The following is a 17,850-nucleotide window of genomic DNA, read 5'->3' as shown; positions in this document are numbered from 1 at the left end:
TTGCGAACAGGAGATGGGCATTTCCACTTAAAAGTGTACCATTTACTTTTTATCGAAATTCCATCAACTTTTGGGTTATTTCTACTCAGAATTACGAGGACTATCGATTTTTTTTTATACCACGTCGGTGGCAATCAAGCATACGACCCGCCTGATGGTAAGCAGTTACCGTAGCCTATGGACGCCTGCAACACCGGAGATATTACACGCGCGTTACCGACCCTAACACTCCTCTCCCTCGAGCTCTGGCAACCTTACTCACCGGCAGGAACACAACACTATGAGTAGGGTCTAGTGTTATTTGGCTGCGGTTTTCTGTAAGGTGGAGGTACCTCCCCAGTTGGGCTCTGCTCTAGATCTGGAATGACATCCGCTGTCCTGTGCCCTACCACACAAAGCGAGATGTCATTCACAGTGCCCATACCTCTCTTTTGGACGTAGTTTAAGGACATATCTGGGTCCGGACGCAGTTTAAGGACATACCCGGGTCCAAAGATTAGTCCAGGATTTAATAAGATGCCCGTTTTGTAACGCAATTTCACATACATTTTGTATGGACCGTTACAAAACTGACACCCAAAATTTGTATAACTAACTTGGGACACTTTTTATAATTGTCTTATTCAATAGTACTCGTGATTCTGAGTCTAAATAACCCAAAAGTTGATGGTTTAAAAAAAATGGTACCATTTCATCGCTATACTTACTCAACCTCATATCTGCAACAATCATTTGATGGAAATGTCGCTTTTCTTTCATTCGGAATACGGGTGTTTTTGTCATAAAATGAGTGTTGCAGATACGAGGTGGAGTAAGTATAGCAGCGATTTTTTTTCTGAAAACCCCCATCTGTAGTTGGAATTGTCAGATACTTCTGGCGCGTTGTTCCATCCTCTACTATTGATGCTGACTCTACATCAACGACCAATATTCGTGAGCCAATGCCTACTGTACTTATTGTACATCTATCAAATAAAGAGGATACGCCGCGGCCGCGTATATCCTCTTGTATGATAGATCTAAATATGTGCCATTCTCAACCAAAAGGGTACTTATTGTCGGTCGTCAATAAGGCGCTATTTCCATATAGCAAAGATAGATATAACTCCGTAATAGATGGATACAGTCTAAGGAAAAAACGTGCCTCGAAAATCAAGAAAATTTGATTCTCGTTCAGAGGGCGCTACTAGTTTTGGCCTACAGTCGTATAGATGGCGTTGGCGGTTTCGTTTGTTATTTAACAATTTTAACGCATAGCAGTAAAAGAACATGGGTCAAAATCATAAAAATAATTAATGCAAATAAAAAAAAAAACATTTATCTATATTTAAATACATTCTATCGTATTTTTATAAATCCTTATTTTTAGTTTTAAAGTGTGTCGACAGATGGCGGTGAATTTACTGGGGTTACAAAATTTACTATGACAGTAACGCTCTAGTATCAGTTACTCTATGCATATAGCTTCAATTTGAAATCGACAGTCGACAATGTGGTACCTTTTGGTTGAAAACGTCACATATATTACAATTTTTCCATAGATATGATATAATAATTAAAAAATAACTTAATACACATCAGCTTCATACACCCAAGCCCGCAGTCCGTGGCTGACCGTAATAACTTCTTACCAATCGCCTCAGTTAAACGGTATACCTATATAAGGTGCGTTGGGTTAAGTTTGACTGGTTTTTTCAGATGAAAAGTCGACAGTAAGGCTTCGGCATACGGAAGATTATTTGTCTTACTCATGAAAAATACGTTCAATTTTACCCCAACGCACCCTTTTGAATTCCTAATAGGGTGAGGTGGGGTAAGAAGAGTTGCGGATCAAGAACGCGTAGGGATTTGTGTTGTGACTTTTGCCCTTGCTATACATATTTTTTTCCTGCCCTTTCTTATGACTGTGAAGTCCCTATTTCTTGTATATATTTCTTAAAAATTACAAAATATTGTGTAATTTTAGTTATGCCTTAGTTTCAACAAGTATGATTTTGACTGTCATCATCATTCGCTTGCCCTTGTCCCATTCACTTGGGGTCGGCGCAGCATGTCTTTTTCTTCCATACCTCTCTGTCACCCGTCATCTCATCATTCACTTGCGTTAGTTTCATATCATCTTTCACACAGTCCATCCACCTTTTCCTCAGTTTTCCTCTCCTCGTACTTCCCTCCACATTCATTCTTAATACCTTTCTTGTCACATGACTTTCATCCCTCCGCATCACATGCCCGTACCATGCTAGGCGATTTGCCCTTACTTTTTCTGTTATGGGTGCAACTTTCAGGCTTCCTCTTATATACTCATTCCTTATCCTATCCATTCTCGTCACGCCACACATCCACCTTAACATTCTCATCTCCGCTACATGCAATCTCTTTTCATCCCTCACCTTTAGGGCCCAACACTCTGAACCATACATGACGACAGGTCTTATGATCGTTTTATAAATTTTACCCTTCAACCGAAGGGGCATACCGTCACAAATGGTTCCCGTAACCTGTCGCCATTTCATCCATCCTGTGCTAATCCGGTTTTTCACGTCACGGTCAATATCGCCATCGCACTGTACGAGCGAACCGAGGTACTTGAAGTCGGAGTATTTCTCACTTTGTACACTGAAAAGATACATATTATTTAAAATAAATTAAGCATTACTCTTAATTCTATATAAATATAAATATGTTTTGTTCTAAAGTATGTTTGCAGTAGGCGTTGTATTGCGTTGGATTAGCATAAGGGTATTTTATAATTATAAATATGGATATTAGTGATATTACGTGTATAAAAAAAAGTGTGTGCGTGTTATCTTTACGCGCGATTGAAGTAAAACTTCTTTGACGATGACGTTTATCGCTATGTTGGCACTTTGACGTGTGTACTATTGTGCGTGTGTCACTACTGAGCGTTACTTCCGTCAGAAAAAAATCCGAGTTACCCTCTAGTCGCGCCTAAAGAAGTTTTACTTCAATAACATCTTTACGTTACTTAATATGTTATATTTTTCAAAATTTCATTATACGTACTGGTGTCTAACATTTATTTTACACCAAAGAACTGAAAAGGTTTACTGATAACATTGGCTCATTATTATACATATGTTTGTTAATTTAAATGTAATTTTATCGATCAGATTTATTTTAGGTGTCCACTTATATGATGTCCTTGAAATAAATTGTGCTGTTGAAATTATTTTGTTTTTCTTTTACCCCTTGCGAGCTGTACACACTTGTGATGTTTTCAAGCAAAAGGTACTTTGTCGCTTACCATATTTAAGGACGAAATTTGCTTGTATCTTTATACGAATAACCCTTTTGCTTGAAAACGACTTACAAAGACCCCGAGACAGGCCGTATGGGGGTTTTCAGAAAAAATTGTACTATTAACTTTTTTCAAGAAACCTTCAACTTTTAGGTTATTTAGACTCAGAATCAAGAGTGCTATTGAATAAGACAAAAAAAAGTGTCCCCAGTTGTTCATACAAATTTTGGGTTTCAGTTTTGTATCGGTCTATACAAAATGTATGTTAAAATGCGTTACAAAACTGACTTTTTTTAGAGATTTTTTTTTCTCTTAAAATCGATAGTCTTCGTGATTCTGTTATTACACACTATACAGGATGTTTCTGACCATGGGGCTTTAAATTCAGGGCTCAATTCTACTCGCTAAATTGAACATAAAAATTTCCGAGTTAAAAAGTAGTGATGTACGTACACAACTTTAAATAAATAATGTTGGCTCTTACGCTATTATTAACGCCGCTCTAATAATATAGAGGTGCTATGCGACGTAATTAAGTCACATATGGCCCCAAATCGCTTCCGCTCCCGCGCGCACCATACGCGTGCGCGGGCGCAGACAAAGCGGTCCCGCGCGACTTTCTAGCGCGTTCTAGATACTAATTTATGATCTAACGCGCATTATGTCACTTGCCAATGCTCCTTTTTGCCAATTGGGATTCTTTTGTCTTTTAAGAGGCCGTAGTCGATTTTGGAGCAAAACTTTTAAATTGATAGATTTAGTCGTTGAAATTATACACGTTTTGTTACGTAATATCTAAATAACAAGTATTGGTTTCTATTAGCACGTCTTCTCATCTTGCCTTTTAATAATGAAGTCGCGAGCGTGCGTCACTGGTAATATATGAAAAGAAGGGGCAGTTTTTAAAAATTCATCAAAAATTTATGGTGGTAAATTATACAAATTGATGTATAAAAATAGTTTCAACAAATATTGTAGATTGTTTAAGTATCAAAATTACGTTGAAATTAAGTCGATTTTCAGAGAAATTGTCACTTGTTTTGAAGTAATTTCTGGAGAAAATTGATTTCGTCTAACTTTCATTTACACTACTTCAAAGTCATAATAATAAAAATGTAGTCTGATAAACGTGAAGTACAGGATATGTGTAATACAAAATTACCATGTTTAACAGTCCAAACTTTACGAAATTTACAAATAAGAGCGACAAAATCAGTGCTTCACGCGCGTTTACCTAAACGTCAATCAGAAAAGCAAACATTACTAATTTAGTGAGTCTGTTTTCAACAAATTGATCTGAAAAAAGGTAAGATAAGAAGATGCGCTAATAGAAACCAGTACTTGTTATTTCAATTAGGTAACAAAAGGTGTACAGTTTCACCGACTAAATCTATCAATTTTACATTTTTGCGACTAAAATCGACACCGGCCTCTTAATGGTAATTTATATTGATCAGAGTTAAAGTAGTAGTGCTTTCCATTCCAGCAGTGAGACGCTATGACGTTGGAAATTACCTGTAGAGAAAGGTATTGTCTCAAATTTAAATTCCAAAATAATTTATTTCAAGCTGAGCATCAGAGCGCAGATATTTACTGGGGTACCTAATTAAGTGCAGCCCATGTAGCATTTATAAGTCATTGTGACGTCCGTTACGTCATTATGACGTATAAATGACGTCGCTGACGTCACTTTGCTACTAGGGAGTATACTGAGTATGCACTTTTGTCTCAGGCGATAATTTATTTCAAGCTGCCCAAAAAAACATAAAATATTAAATAGAATTGCATATAAAAATAAATAATATTGAAATTATAGACACGATTCACATGATATAAAAAAAAGATTCTTAAATTTTAGTTTTATATATATCAAAGAAAAAAAGAAAATATTCTCTAAAAACATAAGAGAGCGTGCGACTTTCAATCCGGAGGTCGCGGGTTCAAACCCCGGCTCGTACCAATGAGTTTTTCGGAACTTATGTACGAAATATCATTTGATATTGACCAGTCGCTTTTCGGTGAAGGAAAACATCGTGAGGAAACCGGACTAATCCTAACAAGGCCTAGTTCCCTCTGGGTTGGAAGGTCAGATGGCAGTCGCTTTCGTAAAAACTAGTGCCTACGTCAATTCTTAGGATTAGTTGTCAAGCGGACCCCCAGGCTCCCATGAGCCGTTGCAAAATGCTGGGATAACGCGAAGAAAAAGATTCTCTAAAAACATAAAAATTTTTTTTTTTTTTTTCAAATAGGGAAGCCGATGACAATCATGTCTGTGGATTCTCCGCCTCTGATCTAGGATTATTACTAACGTATAGAACCGGCACAGAGAACCAGTATTTTGCGCCACGAGTTTATGTTGTTTTGGCATCAAACCATAAAAGCGGAGCGTGAATCCCGCGACCTCAACGCATGAATTTTACGGCGCTTGAAGTTTTGGTCGCGTGGTACAGGTTGTGATTGCGACAATTTCATTGTCTGGTATGTCGTATCTATAGTTACTTTAACCGCAGATGTATACTACTTCTTTTCATTTACTTTGACCGCATACGAATGAAATAGTTTAGTTCAATGAGGGCTAACGCGTATGAATTCGCCGCTAGGGGCGCTAGTGTAGATGGTGGTCTTTTCCATAGTTCGAAATGTCACTTGTCACTTCAATGACTGACAGCTGTTCTTTAGTCTTTTGGACCACCATCAACAGAGGCGCCAACTGGTGAGCAAAAAAACGATAGCCCTCATTGACAAGACCCCGCAAAAAGTTAACCAATAAAAATACTACTGTAAATATTTCATTCAACTATTATGTTGTTATTCTGAATCTGTCCAAGATTGATGGACTAATGTAGATTGAATAGATTGATAGTATTTATCACAGCTTGGTCACAGAATAAGTTATAGTATTATCATACAGAACGGCTACGCCCCGTCCGACTCGAATGCCCTCGCCCCGCGACACTAGATTGACGGCCGTTTGCCGGCCGTTCAGTACTGTTTTAGCAACCTATGACGCATGACGCGTGTACAGACGTGCCGTTCACACATAGAAACGCAAGTGATTTTTGATGTATAGCGTGTCCGCCCTGTGCCACTGTCTATTAAGTTATAGTTAGTGATTCAGAAATACGGATGGCAGTTGATCTTTAAGGAGCCCAATGATTACCAGTCCGCCGGACGATATCGGCCTGTCAGTTGGGCGGGACTGTCAGATTTTTGTTCTAATTGACAGGCTGATATCGTCCGGCGGAGTGATAATCAGTGGGCCCCTTTAGTATCTTCACTAACGCTTCTAACCCGTTACAGATGTCATCTCAATATAATTTTGCGCGATTCCCACCGAACGGGCGGGGTCGGCGCGCATTTCACATTTGTACGTCGCAAGTAGGTTTGCCATACCTACGTCAGGATTTGTCCGGACATGTCAGGATTTTGGACCCTTTGTCCGGATTGCGGCCGGACTTGGCAAGTGTCAGGATTTTAAGGAATGACCCACCGCAGAGCGCAGCGCGCCGCCGCTGCGTCGTTCAAGCCGCGTCAAATCTCTGTTACAAGATATGTCAGGATTTTTAGGATGATGTCAGGATTTTTATCAGGACATTTCATTCTTCTATGTAGCAACCCTAGTACAGTCAAGGGCATAAATATATATACATCCCCAAAGTTTCAAAAACATGTGTACGCTTACACCTTAGACAATAAAGTCGTGTTCACATATTTTTGCGCCTTGTCTGGATCGATATTTTTGCCTTCGACTGTACGTAAGTTTTGCAGTAATTTCGAAATATGCGGAAAAGGTTGGAAGAGTGCATACACAGCATAAGTCGACATATAGAAAATGTGTACTTCACATAAAAATAAATAGTTTTGATTTACTTAATATGTTTTTTTAATCAAATTTTGAAATCGGTAATCTGCCGCGGACACTGGCTGGCGACACTGGTTGCCCTTGAAGGTCCGAAATAAACGAAATGTATAATTACCTTCACGATTTTCATATCGATCCCATGCTCCCATGGGAAACCTTGTTCAGTATGACCATCTCAATACATTTTTTGGGTTCCGTACCCAAAGGGTAAAAACGGGACCCTATTACAAAGGCTCCGCTGTCTGTCTGTCTGTCCGTCTGTCACCAGGCTGTATCTCATGAACTGTGATAGCTAGACAGTTGAAATCTTCACAGATGATGTATTTCTGTTGCCGCTATAACAACAAATACTAAAAACGGAATAAAATAAATATTTAAGTGGGGCTCCCATACAACAAACGTGATTTTTTTGCCGTTTTTTGCGTATTGGTACGGAACCCTTCGTGCGCGAGTCCGACTCGCACTTGGCCGGTTTTGACATTGGGGATCACGACCCCGAAATCACCCATTATAATTAGTGACTAATTATTAGTCTAACGAGATTATTTTTAAGTAATTAGCAATACTTAATCATGTATTTTCTTAGATAAAGGTTACGTTCCCAATTAGCACCGATCGATGTCAGACGGATTAGGTATTAGTTATCCTTCACGATTTATTCTCAATAATGTTATAATGTTTTATTTATTTATTTTATTTTATTTATTAGGAAAACTTACAGCTGAAGTAACACGTTAGGTAATAACATAGAAGCAGTGAGCCAATTACAAGTTTCCACAGATAGAAACTGCGTAAAGTGCATGGTGTGCGAAATTACAACTAATAATACTTACTAACTTATAAATATTCTTTACTTATCTTACTAGAGAGGGAAAATTGGTTTAAACAGTTAACAAGAAAAACAAAAGAGAGAAAAAAGAACAGGATAGAGATACAATGTTGAGTTAACACTTTTTCCACTTTCATAGAATTATTAGTGAAGTTACGAGTAAACTAAGATAATCACTAGAAGAGCGCAGATATTTACTGGGGTACCTAATTAAGTGCAGCCCAGGTAGCATTTATAAGTCATTGTGACGTCCGTTACGTCATTATGACGTATAAATGACGTCGCCGATGTCACTTTGCTACTAGGGAGTATACTGAGACTGTGTATGCACTTTTCTCAGGCGATAATGCCGCTTGTGAAGGGTCATCCATTAATTACGTCACACGTTTAGGGGGAGGGAGGGGGTCCAGAAAATGATTTTTATTTATTTAATCGTATGGCATAGATACGTTAATAGGCAATAAGTTATACATTATTCTATATTATACCGGGTGTTTCGTGTAACAGGAGCATTAAATTAAACTGGTGGCTGTACTCCTCAAACTGACCAACGTTTGTTCAGCAACTTTTAAAAATAACTTGTGTTTTGATTTTCATTACACTTTAAAGTTTATTCTAAGACGCAATGTATTGCAAAATTTGTTATGTTTAAAGGGTGACAAGCAACGTCAAACACACAGATGGCAGCGTACATTGAAAATAATATTTAATTAGTATGAAAAAGGTATAATCTAAAAATTTCATAATTTTAAAAAGTTGCTGAACAAATGTTGGTCAGTTTGAGCCGTACAGCCTCCAGTTTAATTTAATGCTCCTGTTACAGGAAACACCCGGTATTAATTATGCATTAAATATCAACGTTCAGGGTGTTGAGTCGAGCAGCTGCGTCGGGTGTGAGATGCAGCAGATCTTCTGGTGACAGAAAATGTGACATGTTGTGACATGTGTGTGTGTAAATTCCTAAGAATTTACCATGTGGAATTTTAAGTGCTATTGTATATTGTGAGATAAATGAATCATATCATATCATATCATAGGGGAGAGGGGGAGGGGGAGTCACAAACTTCGTGACGTCACTAACTTGTAGCCGAAAATTGTTTATTTTTTATTTCTTATTCGCGGTATAACTAAATAGGCTAGTTTTTTTAAATTATATATATTTTTTACTCATGAAATTTTATTCCTAATCGGTTTCGTGTCATACTAATATTGCTATTATTATTAAAAAATATTATATTATTAAAAATTATTAAAAATATTTTGTATTGTATTGAGTTCGGGCGATTTTCCGCAACTCGACGACTGGCGCCTATTTTGCGTGATTAAAAATATTTTTTTTATTGAAATAATGAAATTTCATTCGATTTGCTAATTTCTATGAAAACAAAATTGCCAAATATGTGACGTCTCACCAGGGAGGAGGGGGTTGCCAGGTGACCAGGTGTGACAAGCAGGGGGGGGGAATCACGAAATTCGTGTGATGTAATTTATGGATGACCCCTGACGGCAAGTTTTCACAGATTATTTGTTACGAATAAATATGACATTGATGTCATTGATGCATCAAGGCGGTTTGTTTACAGTTTGTGCTAGTGGCGTCCCCTACGCAGAATTTTGCGTATGCCCGCTCCGCTTGAGCCGCTAGACGCAGTCACACGCTGCTCTCAACACACAAGCCTGAGCCAAAAGCAGTGGGGGGGAACAGGCCGAAACGCAGACTCCTCTGCTTCCAGTCGCTCCGCGCCCTCCGTGACGGCCGCCCGCGCCCGTTTCACTCACTACGGACCATGTAACTTACCTCCAGGTCAGTAAAAATATGCTTAAACTACTCTTTATAAGTTATCAATAACTTGGCGTATAGTTTATAAGCGATTTTAGTGAGTATTTGTTAAGTGGAGCAAGTTTAAAGACCGGTCGGACAAGAACTTTCATACGGAACGCAACAATAAGATTGGCGTTATTCTGTTTTAAAACTTTATTTCTAATGGAAACTTTGTTTTGATATTTAGATACTTTTTTCGACTTTTGTATGGGTTTATTATTGGGAGAAGTGAGTTAAGTGTGACTTTCTTCAGAATTTTGACTTTCCACGTTCGCAATTGTGGTTCTAAAAGAGCGTAAAAGTCGGTTAGTTTAAGTAAATTCAGCTTTTAAGATGCATTATTCCGGACGTAAAAAACATTGCTTATATTAAACAGAAATAAACATAAAACTATTGTTTTCGACAGTTGTGTTGTAAATTGTAAATATGTAATTAAGGTTGTGATGAATAAATTACCTAGTAATTTGCCCTAGTTTTGTAATAAGTCGCATTGGCAATGGTAATTGATATGTTAGTTTTTAAGGCCCAGCGAATGACTACTAAATTTAGTGAGCTGTAGCTATTAGCTATTGGTCACTCTTAACAATAAGGCTTACTTTCTGATTTGTTAGGAGTGGCCAATTACTTTGTAGTGGCCAATAACTATGACAGACCCTACTATGCTTTATAAAAAAAAACCGTGTAAATACCATTTTTTTTAATCAACAATAAAATTTAAAAAAAAACTATACTCATCATTTTCTTTTGGGTGCTAGTACTAGTTTAAGACAAAAATAGCATAATTCTCTGTCTGTGTTTGAAATAAGACAGTCCTTTGACAAACTATATGACCATAGACAAAATAATACCTACATGCATTCTCTGCTCATAAAATAAACTCAATATATTAGGGTTAGTTGGGGTAAATATAACACTCAAAAACTTATTCTACATCATTCATATTCCATTTAAAAAGAAGCCTTGTGTGTAGACTTCTTTTAGTTTTACTCAGATAAGATTTTTTTTGCAATTAGATTTACCTACGTAGGTACAGTCGAGTTCATAAATATGTATACATTTCTTCACCTTAATCCATTGCAATAAGGTGAAAAAATGTATACATATTTATGAACTCTGTACCACATGAAATAAAGTTTACTTCAAGAGTAAATTAAATAACGCAAGATGACTACATTTTACATTAACATCATGGAGACTGTATAAAGGAGCCAAATCTCTATGTATGAAAAGTGTCCATCAAAAAACAGTAATTAGGCGGCGCCACCATACACCGAAATACTACCAAAAACAACCTACGTAATTTGGTCGGGTTATTTGTTGCCTTATATGGTTCATGTTATCAAAGATAGATATAACTCCGTAATAGATGGATACAGTCTAAGGAAAAAACGTGCCTCGAAAATCACGAAAATTTGATTTTCGATCAGATGGCGCCACTAGTTTTGGCCTACACTCGTATAGAGGGCGTTGACTGTTTCGTTTGTTATTTATAATTTTAACGCATACCAGTGAAAGAACATGGGTCAAAATCATATAAAAATAATTAATGCAAATAAAAAAATCATTTATCCATATTTAAATACATTTTATCGTATTTTTATAAATATTTATTTTTAGTTTTAAAGTGTGTCGACAGATGGCAGTGAATTTACTGGGGTTACAAAATTTACTATGACAGTACCGCTCTAGTATAAGTTACTCTATGATGTTATACTCATGTCCCAGAGCTTAACTAGTGCCACCGGAGAGATTAGGAACTATTATTTAAAGCTTAACGCGGTCACTTTTACAACAATTCTGCCATAAGAGATTGCGATTCTTTCTATACCATCAATAATTAACATAGTAAAGTAGGACCAAGCTAAATCTGCACAGCAATGACAAAGTGTGTATTTCTATGAAAATATTTTTTTTTATACTACGTCGGTGGCAAACAAGCATACGGCCCGCCTGATATGACCTTCATAATGACACTTCCTTGCCCTGTTCTGTTCAAGTCGGCGCAAAGGTAGGTTATTGTATATGTTCTGAACTGAATTTTTTTTTATACAATATTCAGAATACCTATAAAACTCCCATGAGACTCAAACATATTAGATTATTTTTAACCGGGTCACTCACGTATTATTAAGTCGAATAGCTCGACATGTTTCGGTCCAATTTACGAGGACCGTCTTCACGGAGACACGATACGTCTTCACTGGTCGAGGGCGCGGCGTGTAAATCGGACCGAAACATGTCGAGCTATTCGACTTAATAATACGTGAGTGACCCGGTTTAAAATAATCTAATATGTTCAGAATACCTATCTAGTAAGATTCTAGTTTAATGCAAGATGTCTTCTTACTTACTAGAATGAAAGTTCGTAGAACGTGCATCCGGCCGAGAGAGACTAATTGTGGTATTTCCTATAAAAAGGGACCTTATTGTCGATGGCGCTTACGCCATTATTAACGATGCTGTGATATAATTACAATGCCGCGCGACGCTGTGCAGCGTAAGCGCAATCGACAATAAGGTCCCTTTTCATAGAAAACGCCCAAAATATCAGTTGTCACCAGTGGTGAAAACTTAGTAATTAGTGGAAATAACCCATTTGAATCGGACTCCGGTACTTTACTATTTCAAAGAATACCTATGACAAATATTTTGACTATAATATTTATACTTTAAACTTTCGCGTTTTGAACTCATATGAAATCACCTGTGTCGAAACGTCGGTAAATAATAACAAAATAATTTCGCGATAGACCCGATTGTAAATGTGATTTAATATGTATTTTGACTGTCTGTTACCTCTTCAAGCTTAAACTGCTGAACCGATAGATGAAATTTGGTATGAAAAGGAAAAAACGTGCCTCAAAAATCACGAAAATTTGATTTTCGATCAGATGGCGCCACTAGTTTTGGCCTACACTCGTATAGAGGGCGTTGACTGTTTCGTTTGTTATTTATATTGTCGTACACTATTTCTCGAGAATAAAATACTAACTTTTCCAGCCCTTTACATATTTGAAGTCAGTCTGTTTGTAAAAAATAACCCAATTATGTTTGAAAGTAGAAATCCAAGACCACGTCTTCAGTTAAAAATATGGTTATGATATTGGATATCCTACATCCACTTCGGCATTTTTTTCAAAGAGTGTTATGGTTATGTGTCCAAAAATATATAAAAAATTACCAATCCACCTAAAGAAGTTGATGCCTATGGAGTTCAAAAGAAAACTTTTTCCATGGCTTGTGGAGAAATGTTTTTACAGCATCTCCGATTTTTTAACAGAATAATATAAAACGCTATGTTAACCAATTTTGTAATGTGTAGCTTAAGCTAATATATTTACATAAATGATCTCATTTAGAATTAAGTTTCCATATTGTACGCCTCTCTGAGGCAGGACATGAAGACCATTGTACATTAGAATAACATCCCTGTAACTCATGACCAACAATAAATATTTTGATTGATTGATTGATTATAATTTTAACGCATACCAGTGAAAGAACATGGGTCAAAATCATATAAAAATAATTAATGCAAATAAAAAAATCATTTATCCATATTTAAATACATTTTATCGTATTTTTATAAATATTTATTTTTAGTTTTAAAGTGTGTCGACAGATGGCAGTGAATTTACTGGGGTTACAAAATTTACTATGACAGTACCGCTCTAGTATGAATCTAGTTTGAGGCCCGGGGAAGGACATAGGGTTCCGTACCCAAAAGGTAAAAACGGTACCCTATTACTAAGACTCCGCTGTCCGCCTGTCTGTCACCAGGCTGTATCTCATGAACCGTGATAGCTAGACAGTTGAAATTTTCACAGATGATGTATTTCTGTTGCCGCTATAACAACAAATACTAAAAACAGAATAAAATAAATATTTAAATGGGGCTCCCATACAACAAACGTGATTTTATAGCAGTTTTTTGCGTAATGGTACGGAAACCTTCGTGCGCGAGCCCGACTTGGCACTTGGCCGGTTTTTATCAATCATCATCATTCCACGCAAACGAAGTCGCGTACATAATTAAGCTAGTGTATTATGAAAGCATAGGATTCCCAGTAGTGAGCACTAGACTAGTGATAAACGCCAATTAATGTATTTAACTGCAAATATAACAATAATTGGAGCGCTGGAACAATTCTCAGCATCCAACCTGAATACTAGCGAACATCTAGACCATGAAAATTAGGAATGAACACGTTCATGTCTTACATTTTGAAACTTGAAGTTCAAGTTTATGGACGGTATAGAAAGGACGACAATCTCTTACTGCACAACTATTACAAAAGTGACCAGCTTTCAGCTGTAAATAATAGTTCCTAATCTCTCCGGTGGCGCTAGTTAGGCTCTGGGACATGAGTATAACATGAACCATATAAGGCAACAAATAACCCGACCAAATTACGTAGGTTGTTTTTGGTAGTATTTCGGTGTATGGTGGCGCCGCCTAATTACTGTTTTTTGATGGACACTTTTCATAAATAGAGATTTGGCTCCTTTATATGACTTGAACATGGAGACTATCTCCATGTTCAAGTTCTTTATTTGCATTCATGTTCTAGGTACATATGGGTATTAAATAACAAATGAGTAGTTTCAAACATGAGCCTGCAAGGGCATAGCAATATTACTTAACCTAACTTTTACCTAATACAAATAAAAATGTTAAATTGTAATCTTATTACATCTTAAAACTTATCATTAGATATTCGTCGACAGTGTAATAGCTTTTTCTCAAAAATGGACGGCAAAGTCGACGTTGCCGGTTAAAAATTAGGTCGCGAAGTGCGTAGTTTATGGTCAGTCAATAAAATTAAAAAGTTAAAAACATTGCAGTCTCGATTTCGGGACTGCAATGTTGCATACGAATTCCATTATTTGTCGAGTTCCAAACTTTTTAAAAGTTGGTGGCCATATCAAATGAAGGCATAGGTCCATTAAACAGCCAAACAGATGATCAGTACTTATTATTATAATGTTGGTACTGCGACTATTTAGCTGTCTCAAATAGGTTGGCGTATTTTCGGCAGACACTTCGTTTTTCAATAAAAAAAAATAGAAAGGCGGCAAAGCAAATCTTATCAATTGTTTTTACTTTTTTCTGTGAAAATATATACGTAAGAACGTTGCCTCTGTAAAATATTTCTATTATATTTGTATTTATTGCGCCATTTTTGAGAAAAGCACTATATATGACTCGGCTGGAAGGCTACTTGCTGGCTTCGGATTCAATTAAACGGACTCCCAAGGTCGTCCGTTTAAAACGAATCCTCAGCCAGCAAGTAGCTACTTCCGAGCCTCGACAATAATGTACTATTGTTAATAAGGGTTTCTTTTAATTTTCTTACAAATAGATGTTCTTTCTTTTCTTTCTTTATTATTTTGTGGTAGTTTATTATATATCTTTATGGGCATTGATAATGGGCCAGACGAATGAAGTTTTAATCGGGAGGGTGGTGGCATTAACTTTGATTTGTTTCTTAGTGTATAAGAACCTTTGTCTGATACGTTTGAGAAAATTGGTAACCTGGCGGCTGGTGGTAATCGCACGACTCACGAAGTGGGTTCAAACTAGGGCTCCCGGTATCCGTGTTACACGCCGAAACGAATACCCGTGTTCTTAAGCCCAGCGGTACTAAGAACCCGGTTTACACGGAACCACCGGGATTCGAAAACGTTTCGAAGGAACGTTCCCAAGAAACGTATCTCAGACACGTATCTCCGTTTACATGGGTACTTAAGACCGTTCCGAACGGGTCTGAATACTCCGAACCAGTTTGAGCCAATGTACAATGGTAACAAGGTCCACTTTCCACTATTATTATGTTGACTTCAGATGAATTCGTTTGTCGTACGATTTTTAAAAGTAAAACTTTTATTCTATCGCCCCAATTTATTAAGTTAACATTAAAACCGCATTTTAATACCGTAATTCAAATTAATTTCCGAAATTTTTTAGTTAAATGCCTACAATGGTTTCATAAAACCGTACAATTACTTTTTTTTTAATTGTATTTAACCGTATTGATAAAACATAGGTACTGAGCCATCTTCCTATGTTTAATAGTAGGTATATATAATTTTTATTTTAAACTATTTATATCATTTAATAAAACCGATTGCTTCTAAGCTAATTACATAAATTCGATATCGATCATAGTTTTTTTTAATAATTACATAATGGTATAGTATTTTTTCGTTAATAATAGGTGTGCAGACAGAATACAATATTTATTAAAAATAACAGTTTAATTATTTCGTGGTTATTTTTATCTCGGGTGTATTACTGCTTTGCGAAAACAACAAACCTGCCAACGGCGCAAAAAAAGTTAGGTACACAAAAGCGGGATTATCGAGTAATCATGCTCAAATGAAAAGCAGAATTTTACCCAAGAACCATAAAAACCCATACTACCTTGGATAACTTGCGATAATATTGCTAAATACATTAAGATAGATCTCAAATTGGTAATTATTCATAATTCACTTTGGTCACTTTCTCACTAGCGTTCAGGTAATAAACTTAAATGGTCCATCCATCCATTGTTTTCCAATATCCTTTTGTTTGTCATCGTCGAAAACATGTAGGTTCCCAAACTATTATCGCAAGTGTCACCGCGAATTATAAGCTTTATGTCGTTGTAATAAGGTCAAAACATCTGCACAAGAAAATGTTTTCCATTGTTTTGTAGCCGCGCCGCACTAAAAAGCGTTTTACTATGGTAAGAGGTACCTAGAGCAAAAACAATTAGAATTTATTGAGAAGGTGCAATTTTATCAAATTGAATTAAAGTGTTTATTAATAACTAGCGACCCGCCCCGGCTTCGCATGGAGAGTCAAGCATAATAAAATACATTCTGTAACAAGTATTCACATCGGAAGCCCAATAATACTAAGACTTCCATCCACCTGTCTGTCACCACTCACTAGGCTGTATCTCATGAACCGTGATAGCTAGACAGTTGAAATTTTTACACATGTATTTCTGTTGCCGCTATAACAACTAAAATTTAAAATTAAATTTTGTACGGAACCTTCGGTGGGCGAGTCCGACTCGCACTTGTCCGGTTTTTTTAGAAGTTAATAATGGGTTAATTATTCTTAAAATATAGACAGACAGCCATCGCGCACTTTTTTGTAGACTTTTTTCCACCATACATTGTGTCGTTATATCTCAAATAGATTGGGCAGCGTTTCCGATTAAGCTCCTGGCCAGCGTGATTTTTTCTAACTTCATTAGCAAACATCGTCATATTTCTACCAATTTAAACAAAACCTTAACAAAATATACACATTCCCAAAAAAAACTTCATTCACAGGTGAGGTCTGGTTATCGCGAACATACAGACAGACATACGGACGCGGCGGGGGACTTTGTTTTATAAGGTGTACCTACACTACATTACATGACAAGAAATACAATTTTATATCATGTTTTCAAATTAAACTTAAAATAAAGAAGCAAGTTAAAAATGTATTTTTTTATAAATACTTACCTAATTCCAATTTCGAACATTTGTTTGACTTCCTGCCTACATACTGAACTCGATGGTTCTAATTTTTTTTAAATAGGTACTAGCAGGTTTTTATTTTATTTTATTGCTAACCCGCAACGTAAAAAAAGTAGCTATTTAAAGTGCTATATAAAATACTACTTTGATAAGAAGCGTGAATACTCGTAATACCTATTGCAAGCAAAAACTACCTGCTCAAGAAAGGGTTTTCTAAACCGTTTATTGAATTTCGACTCTATGACCCACGGAATAAGGTTAAATATGACAGAAACTCGTCATGAATCTTTTGTCCATTCATTTGTAGCTGGCGTTCGTTCCTTCGCTACTATCGTCAAGGACGTGTCCGGAGCCACGGATAAATAAGATACGTATCTTCGAATACCCGTTTATCCGTGTACACGGGTCTTAACTACACGTTTCTTAATTAAACGTGCGGAACGGGCCAGAAAACCGTTTACGTATTATTCGGAAACGGGTATTCGAAACGTGTAAACGAAACACGGATTCGACCGCGAGCCCTAGTTCAAACCCCGGTCGTACAGTCGCCATCA

The 17,850-nt window shown here is 36.7% G+C and overlaps 1 protein-coding gene across 1 annotated transcript in view; it reads left to right on the top strand.

Annotated features, from left to right (window-relative positions):
- The first annotated feature begins 9,620 nt into the window (after positions 1-9,620).
- Positions 9,621-17,850, top strand: part of LOC134754551 (calpain-C) — a 67,466-nt gene continuing 59,236 nt past the window's right edge. The window contains exon 1 of the mRNA XM_063690855.1: positions 9,621-9,757. The gene's annotated coding sequence lies outside the window, so the exon portion shown is untranslated. The remainder of the gene's footprint in view (positions 9,758-17,850) is intronic.

The sequence above is a fragment of the Cydia strobilella genome, chromosome Z (genome assembly GCF_947568885.1).
Source record: "Cydia strobilella chromosome Z, ilCydStro3.1, whole genome shotgun sequence".
In the NCBI taxonomy this organism is placed as follows: Eukaryota; Metazoa; Arthropoda; class Insecta; order Lepidoptera; family Tortricidae; genus Cydia; species Cydia strobilella.
This window is presented reverse-complemented; position numbering and strand designations above follow the sequence as displayed.